At 32.0% G+C, this 8446-nt stretch overlaps 1 pseudogene; it reads left to right on the top strand.

The window, feature by feature from the left end:
• The first annotated feature begins 1632 nt into the window (after window positions 1-1632).
• LOC129302606 (probable LRR receptor-like serine/threonine-protein kinase At3g47570) lies at window positions 1633-4790 on the top strand (annotated as a pseudogene).
• The last annotated feature ends 3656 nt before the right edge of the window (window positions 4791-8446 follow it).

Raw genomic sequence — 8446 nt, forward strand, 5'->3', positions numbered from 1 at the left:
ATATCAAAACAAGCTTGATGAAAATATAGACTCTTTTTTAAAAAATTATAATTTGAAGTTTAATATTTAAACAAATATATATAAAAACTTATTTTCATTTTAATTATTATACATCTCAACTGGTTTTTAAATTAAATCTTTTAAACAAAATTCAATTTATTTAATTGATTTTAAAAAAAATATTTAAACATAAATTACATTACATTTTTTTTCTAATCTCAATCAAATCTTAACTTTAATTATAAATTTTTTAATTCAGACGTCTAGGATCCATTCTTCACGCCACAATAATACAACTAAGAGACGTGATTGCTTTAACGCTCATCCAAAACATTCGCAGAGGTCATGTTAACATGGACCCCTTCGGCGTGTGGGTCCCACGGCAGATATTTTCCTCTCATGTTCACAGACTTAACATCGATCGGGGCTTGGAATTCAAGACCCCACACGTGCAGGGTTGGCTTCTACCCGATGAACCCAAGAAGCGAAGGAGCAATTAATAAGTTGAACCACGACGCCTTCAATAGAGAACGCACGCTAGCGCCAATGGGGTGATTGGGAGAGATTGTGAATGCATAAAGGTCGAGATCAATGGAGCCAAGAAGCAAATAAACAAAGCAGTTGTAATTGTTAAATTCTCGAATTGATTATATGAATTTAATATTTTTACATTTTTAGTTTATAAAATCATATCAACTCACTCATAAGTTCAGACTAAATATAAATTTAGTTAAACTTGCGAGTTTATCTTCGAGTTTACTTTTTTTATGTTTCTAATTTATAAAATCGTATTAACTAATTCATAAACTCGAACTAGATGCGAGCTTGGTTAAACTTGTTAAGTTCATCAATTTTTTTTTTGAGTTGAGCGAGTTAATTATATACTATGAACAATTTAGTTCATAAAAGTTATAAAGCATGATTCAAAGAAAAAAAAATAAAATGCAAAAACTAATATTAATAAAAAAAAAAGAAAACAAAAATACCAAAAATAAGTTTCCCCTTTTCAAAATTTTTATGTCTTGTATATGATAATTTATCAATGTATATGGATTTAATTTTAATAAAAATAAACTCTTATTAGTTTACGATCTGAATTTGCGATACAAATTTACATTTCTATTATGAGTTTATTTAAACTCGCCAGTTTAACAACTTTAGAAACAGCAGTTAGTAGAATATTATATATGTATATATATATCAATAATATATATAATATGTATCTCTATATATAAAAGTATGCACTGTTTATGTAACTTTTATTGCCGTATTGAAATAGTTAAAAAAATAACAACCTATATATTATTTAAAATTTCAAATTTTCTATTTAAACTTTTATATTTGCAATTTAACATTTCACTATTATACGCATTCAAATCTTTTAACAAACGCGTGAGAATTTTTTTTTCAAATATAGCTATTTTTTTTTTTTTTTGGAAGTGAAGAAGAAAATTAAAATTTGTTGACTTGGATATTTCAGATTTCGCCGTCAATGCCTAAAAGTAATATAAAGCTAACACCACTAGGCTTCCTTTCGCACATTACTTCACCACAATCACAATGTTGCTGTCCATTATCATCAATCTTCTGCTTTGCATAGCTTCTCAAACTACATGGCCAACAAGAGCTGCCATGGCCACTGGGTTAGGGACTGATAGGCTTGCTTTGCTTGCTGTGAGGGACAAGTTAACCAATGGCAATCCAGAAGCTCTACCTTCATGGAATGATTCCGTCCACTTCTGCAAATGGGAAGGTGTTTCATGTGATCTCCGTCACATGAGAGTCTTAGCTTTGGAAGTGACAAATCAAGATTTGAGGGGCACTATTGCACCAACATTAGGTAACTTAACCTTTCTCAAGCTGCTCAATCTTTCGAATAATGGATTGCATGATGAAATTCCCAATCAAGTTGGCCGTCTTAAATGGTTGCAAATTCTTGATTTGCGTAAAAATAATCTCAATGGGGAGCCCCCTATTGAGTTAGCTAACTGTTCTAAACTTCAAGGGATTTTTTTTAGTTACAATAATTTGACAGGCAAAATTCCCTTTTGGCTTGGATATATGCAACACCTTACAATGTTGAGACTTGGTGACAACAAATTTCATGGAAATGTTCCACCTTCCTTAGCAAATCTTTCATCACTAGAAGTCTTGACTCTTGGAAATAACAATTTGGAAGGAAATATACCTAAATTTCTAGGTCAATTGTCAAAATTGTGCGTGCTCTATCTCGGTCATAACAATTTTTCTGGTATGATCCCTCATCGCGTGCTCTATCTCGGTCATAACAATTTTTCTGGTATGATCCCTCATCAATTATATAATCTTTCCTACATGCAACGTCTTGACATTCCTATGAACCAATTGTATGGAACCATTCCATCAAATATTGGTCATGTTTTCCCTAATCTTATAGCATTTAATGTTGGATCCAACAAGTTGACTGGAACAATTCCATCTTCATTCTCCAACATTTCTAGGTTCGCAATTTTAGAAATTTTTGGTAATGCTTTTAGTGGCCCATTCCCAACCACTTTTGGAAGGTTACAGAACCTTCAAGAAATTATAGCTACTGATAATAATTTAGGGGGGTTTGGAAGTTATGATTTGGGTTTCATCTTGTCATTAACAAATTGTAGTCAAATGGAATGGTTAGAATTGGATAATAATGGATTTGGTGGTGTATTGCCAAAATCAATTAGTAATTTCTCGTCTCAGCTCATTTACCTTTCTCTAAGTTCCAATAATATATCTGGCAACATACCTGAAGAGATTGGAAGGCTTGACAGTGTTGGAAAAATATTCTTGGGTGAAAACCACTTCTCAGGACAAATTCCTGATGCATTTGGAAATCTTACCAAGTTGTTTTATCTTGACTTGCATGACAATAACTTAGAGGGAGTCATTCCTGCTAGCTTTAGATATTGCAAGGGCATGCAAAAATTATATCTACATAAAAATAACTTGAATGGCAATATACCCAATGAAATATTTGGTCATCAAGAAGGCTTAATAACTCTTGACACAACTTGCAATTCCTTGAGTGGCCGCCTTCCATATGATCTTGGTAGCTTGGAGCATCTACAAGAGTTATATTTGGGAGAAAACGAGATTCCAATGGAACTTGGGAAATGCTTTATGTTGACAGATCTTAATATGAGGGGAAATTTTTTTCAAGGAAGTATCCCATTAACCTTTAGTTCCTTAAAATCCCTCCAAAACTTTGATCTTTCTAACAATAACTTTTTTGGCACAATCCCACATGAACTAAAAGATCTTCCAATATTAGAGTCCTTGAACCTATCACAACCATTTTCATGGTGAGGTTCCAAAAGGAGGAGTGTTTGATAATATCACTGCTATTTCACTCATAGGGAATGGCAATCTTTGTGGCGGAATACCTCAGCTAAAGCTACCTACGTGCTCGAGTAAATCAAAGTATTTCAAAATAATAATTCTCATCATCATGATAAGTGGTTCTCTTATATGTTTAGCAACATTCCTCCTAATTTGTGTGAGGAGAAAGAAAAAAAATTTGTCTTCCTTCCCCTCTTCTCTACAAAATACACATATGAGGATTTCTTATGGAGAGCTCCATAATGCAACCAATGGATTTTCTTTTTCCAATTTGGTTGGCATAGGAAGCTTTGGCTCTGTGTACCGTGGGTTTCTTCATCACTTTGAAAGACCTATTGCTGTAAAGGTACTAAATCTTCAAACACATGGGGCAACAAAGAGTTTTATCTCTGAATGCAAAGCTCTTAGCAAAGTCCAACATCGAAATCTTTTGAAGATCATAACTTCATGTTCAAGTGTCGATTACAAAGGTGATGATTTCAAGGCTATAGTTTTTGAGTTCATGCCTAATGGAGTTTGGAGAACTGGTTGTCAAGTAGATATGGTGAGCCTAGAAATTTATATCTAAACTTCACACAAAGACTCAATATTGCTATTGATGTGGCTTATGCTTTGGATTATCTTCATCATGATTTTAGAGAAGCTATAGTTCATTGTGACATCAAGCCAAGTAATGTTCTTCTTGATGATGACATGGTTGCACACTTAGGAGACTTTGGATTAGCCATGCTTCTTCATACAAGCGATGATAGTAGAGATCAAACTACATCTTCATCAATTAAAGGAACAATTGGGTATATTCCTCCAGGTACAATTCCTTTTATGTAGTTGAACTTGAATTTTTTCAACTAGTACTTATTTTTATTTTACCTTGAGGTTAATAATAGAAAATAATTTCAATGTTTATTAAATATTATGAGTAAATGAAAATGTAATTTTGAATATTGGTACCTAGAATTATGGAAAACGTCACTTTTGGCATAACTATGGCTTCTAATCTTAATGTGCTTATATGTATATATATATACACACTTGATGTTTGGTTAGAGTATGGAGAAGGTGGCCGAGTAACAACACAAGGGGATGTATACAGCTATGGGATACTTCTACTAGAGATGCTCTCTGGAAAAAAGCCAACAGATGGCATGTTTAGTGAAAATCTAAGCCTTCCCAAGTTTTGTGAGTTAGCATTGCTAGAAGGAGTCACAAAGATAGTGGATTCAAGTTTTCTTGTTGTCTTTGATAGAGACCATTCGAGGGTTTTGCAGAATTCAAATATGAAACATAAAGTTCAAGAGTCTCTAGTTAGCTTTGCCAGGATTGGAGTCGTATGTTGTGCTCAATTTCCTAGTAAACGAATGGAGATAAAAGATGTCTTAGTAGAGTTACTTGCAATTAAGCAAAAGCTATCCCAATTCAACATTCTCATATGAATAAGCTGTATTTCTTTATATGGATTAGAAGCTAGCATATTTAGTAGTTGTAAGCAATGGCTTGCTTTTGAATGTAGTTATTTATGTATTTCTTTTTTGTATTTTGTATTGTGTTTGGATTTTAGCCATGAGAAGGATTGAAAATTTTTATTCAAATGGTCAATGATAATGCAAAAAATACCATTTAGAGAGCTGCCCTCAATTAGGCTTAACAATGTCATGCCTTAAAAATCTTCACACAATTCATGAGGGTAATATTAATCAAACGTAACTCGAAGCTATGAAATTAAACACAGGTACAAGACCCACTAATAACAAATGTGAGTATGATGCTCATGAATATCAAATGTGAGTAATTTTTCCATGAATATTGAGCTATCTAGGCATTAACTATAGTGCTACGAACAAACACAACTACCGTTAGCAACTAGTATTCTGTATATAGTCCCTTTAAAATTAATTTTCAAACATGTGATAAAATAATCACTATCAAAATATAATTTTTTTCTTCTCAATAAGAGACTCACATAAACTTTTAAAATCTCAATCCTTCTCAAAATCACATTTCATAATTTCTTTTTTAAAAAATAAATAAATTTCATGCATGACTTCTTCAACTAAAAATCATTCTTAAAATATATAAATAATTTTTTAATCCAACATAACCAATCATATCTCACATTGAAGATATTCTTCCAACTTTTCTAGGCATAACTCACAATGTTTAATCAACCATTAAGCCATCATCAATATATTTAATTAGTAAGAATGTTCAATCATGGGATAATTCTAGCTCTTCCTTTAAAAACTAATTAGTATATTTATTTGCCAATTTCCATGCTTGCTTTTATCATGTAAAGACTTACTAGAATTTGTAAAAATATTTTTGTCAATTTGGAAGGCATGTTTTACAAGAAGATATACACACATATACTGAAGTTTATCTATCCATCATAATATATAATGTGATTTCACAAGCTCAAATAATTTAATTAACCAAATATTCACCACTTGAAATTGTGCGAGTGATCTATTTAAGGAAATACTACTTCAATAAAAATAAATTCGTTGATAAGTTAATTTGAATGTTATTCACTTACCTAATGCATATTCAAATATATAACTTACTCCTAGTTAGTTACTTTTATAATATGGGTCGCCTCTTAATTCCTTAATACTCAAAGTAATACTATTGTCATTTTTCTTATATAAACTTTATCTGAGTATCAATCCAAAATCTTTAAATTACTTGGGGCTAATATTCAACAACCCAAAAGGCACACACCCATCCTAAATCCATGACAAATTCAAAAGAACATAGCTTAATATCAATTTTCCACATGTAAAATGTAACATTGAATCTAATCATTAACATAAATGCCAAATAACAATCCATCAAGCATAAAAGAAAATCCCAGCCTTAATCTTTCACATATAACATATCATGGTGGACTTAATCCATAAATCTCCAAAATATATCTAAACAATTTCTATAATTTTCAAGTCTCAAAGTAGAAAAAAACATATATTATGATCTATTCAACATTACCACTTATATTTATCCAATTTCATTTACGTTATTTCTCAAAATTTTCAATAACTATTTTATATATTTCAAATCATCTAAAAATATATATTCATTCACCACAAAAGCTTTTGGATTGCATCATTGCCACATTTAGGACAAAATAGCAATTTCAAGCAATTTGTGGCACATGTGTTATGGCATGTAGTGCAAAAACATAAATTCATGCTTTGTACCATGTATTTCAGCATGTACATTATGCGCCGTGACATGCATGGTAGTTTTTACTATCATGAAAGTTTGACAGATGTGAGACATGCACCATTTCTGTAACATCCTCAATTTTAAATTAGGTTAAATAAGCCTAATCAGATTTATTAAGTGTGTGTTAATGAGGTGTGTAGTTAGAAGGGCTTGACAAGAATGTTTGGTTTCAATTTTAGCCCTAGACGCAGGTCCGAAGGAGAATCGAGTTACCCGAGAATTAGAGAGGAAAAAAATTCTAAAAGGGACCGATTATGTGCCACATGCCACGGCTTATGGATAAGCCACCACGGTGTATGTGTGGCAACACACTTAGGAGGTGCTCTTCGTCCCATACGCTGCGGCACACGGTCACATTCCTGCTGTCACAAGTCGCAAAATAAAGAAAAAACAAAGGAGAAATAAAGGAAATTGAGAAAGAGTCTGAAGAGCTATGTTAGGGCTTGAAGAAACCAACTAGTAGGAGTAATTTGGAGCTCATAAACATCAAGGGTAAGCTTCTTACACTTAAATCTTTCTCTCATCTTTTATTTTCTTGATGGTAAAAGTTAGGATTTGATTAATAATGGTGATTTTCAGTCCATAAAGGCTATGAGTTCAAACTCATTAACTTAAATAGATTTAATAGAAGTAGATTGAGCTAAGTAAACTTGGCATTTATGAGTATATGTTGATTGGTGGTTGAAGGACATTAAATGTCTGAAAATTCTCATAAATATGATGGTTGAGAATAATGTGGTTCCATTAATAATCATTAGAGAGCTTAATGATATTAATGAGGATTAAAGGAAGCTAAGAAATCCTATGGGTACTTTTACATGAGTCAAGAATGAATCTTGAGTATTAAGAAGTGTTGAAGTATTAGTGAAAATTATCTCAAACATAAATATTGATAACTTGCATTGTAAATGCTTGTAGAATGACTATTCTAGGCACCATTATAACTTCTTGGAAGCTTTAAGAGTGAGTATTTAAAGGGTAGAACCTTTGACCTCTCAAAGGTTTGAGGTAACCAAAGGAATTCTATACTATATTTTTGTTTGTTAATTAGTTTGTTGAATAATATTTGATGATTGAATTGTGTGAAATTGGTTAAAATACAAATGTGGCTTATTTTAGTTGAAAAGCCTACTATTAAAATGGTGATTTAATATAGTCTAATGATTTCCAATGAGTGAGGTGCAACGATTATGAAAACTTAAGAGTACAATGATTTGTGTAATTGAGAGTTCAATGATTTGAGTTGCTAGGAATTTAATGATTTTAAAATTTATAGAGTTCAATGAATGTGAAATTGTAAGGCACAATGATTTTAAAATTTATGGAGTTTAATGATTGTGAAACTGTGAGGTATATTGATTTTAAAATTTAGAGTTCAATGACTTGTTTTATTAGAAGTTCAATGAAAATGTGATTTAGAGTTCAATGAATATGTGTTTAAGGAGTTCAATGATTTGTAAAATGGTAGAGTTCAATTAAATCGGTTATATGGAGTTCTATGAATTAGGTGAAATGTGAATTTTTGTATGAATATGCATTGCATAATTTTGAGAGGTGGGGGTTCGCCTAGTAAGAGGAGTAGAGAATTAAATCTATATGGTAAGGCTTCAATCTGAGTGATGGCTTGCCTGGATTGATTATATTCATATTATCCCACTTATTCAATAAGGGACTATCCCACTAATTTAATGAGAGACTTAAATCTACCTAGCTATCCACTAGTTCAACGAGGAAGCTAGTCTAAGGAGTATGGCACCTCATAGCATGAGAAAATGAGGAAATTGTGTTTCACAAGCAAGTTGGGTGAGCCTTGGCCAGGTAATCCCCTCACAAGTATTTAGGTTAGGGAAGTCGTGAATTATAGATT

The sequence above is a fragment of the Prosopis cineraria genome, unplaced genomic scaffold, assembly GCF_029017545.1.
Source record: "Prosopis cineraria cultivar Desert tree isolate PC_DT_omini unplaced genomic scaffold, ASM2901754v1 PC2, whole genome shotgun sequence".
NCBI lineage: Eukaryota > Viridiplantae > Streptophyta > Magnoliopsida > Fabales > Fabaceae > Prosopis > Prosopis cineraria.